This window comes from Anopheles moucheti (genome assembly GCF_943734755.1).
Source record: "Anopheles moucheti chromosome X unlocalized genomic scaffold, idAnoMoucSN_F20_07 X_unloc_6, whole genome shotgun sequence".
Lineage (NCBI taxonomy): Eukaryota > Metazoa > Arthropoda > Insecta > Diptera > Culicidae > Anopheles > Anopheles moucheti.
The window spans coordinates 466,459-467,500 of NW_026453570.1; positions in this window are offsets into that span (position 1 = coordinate 466,459).

Genomic DNA, 1,042 nt, shown 5'->3' on the forward strand with positions numbered 1-1,042 from the left:
ACACGGACCAAACCTATCGAAGCTCACGAAAACCATGAACACAGGGATAACTGAGAACGAACCTACCTATCAGAGCATGTGAAAGCATGGACAAGAGTACTGAAAATCGGACCAAACCTCAAGAAGCACACGAAAATCATGGACAAGAGTACTCAAAAACACGGACCAAACCTATCGAAGCTCACGAAAACCATGAACACAGGGATAACTGAGAACGAACCTACCTATCAGAGCATGTGAAAGCATGGACAAGAGTACTGAAAATCGGACCAAACCTCAAGAAGCACACGAAAATCATGGACAAGAGTACTCAAAAACACGGACCAAACCTATCGAAGCTCACGAAAACCATGAACACAGGGATAACTGAAAACGAACCGAACCTCTCGTAGCAAACGAAAAACATGGACAAAATTATTCGAAACGAACCGAAGCTCGATGCGAAAAACATGGGAAAGCAAGCCCGTAAGTCGCACTATCAAGCCCATAAGTCGCACTATCAAGCCCATAAGTCGCACTATCAAGCCCGTTAGTCGCACTATCAAGCCCATAGGTCGCACTATCAAGCCCGTTGGTCGCACTATCAAAGCCCGTTAGTCGCACTATCAGGCCCATAAGTCGCACTATCAGGCCCGTAAGTCGCACCAAAAAGCCCGTAAATTGCCCTATCAAGCCCGTTAGTCGCACTATCAGGCCCATAAGTCGCACCAACAAGCCCGTAAATTACCCTATCAAGCCCATAAGTCGCACCAAAAAGCCCGTAAATTGCCCTATCAAGCCCATAAGTCGCACCAAAAAGCCCGTAATTCGCACCAAAAAGCCCGTAAATTGCCCTATCAAGCCCGTTAGTCGCACTATCAGGCCCGTAAGTCGCACCATCAAGCCCGTAAATTGCCCGATAAAGCCCGTAAATTGCCCGATCAAGAGCCAGCGCTGCATTGTCGGTTAATCCCGTCGATCGCGCCGGCTATTTCTCAGAAGGTTGTACGGACACCATACCCGGTGGCAAGTACCGCGAAGTTTATAACGCAACAGAACGTTC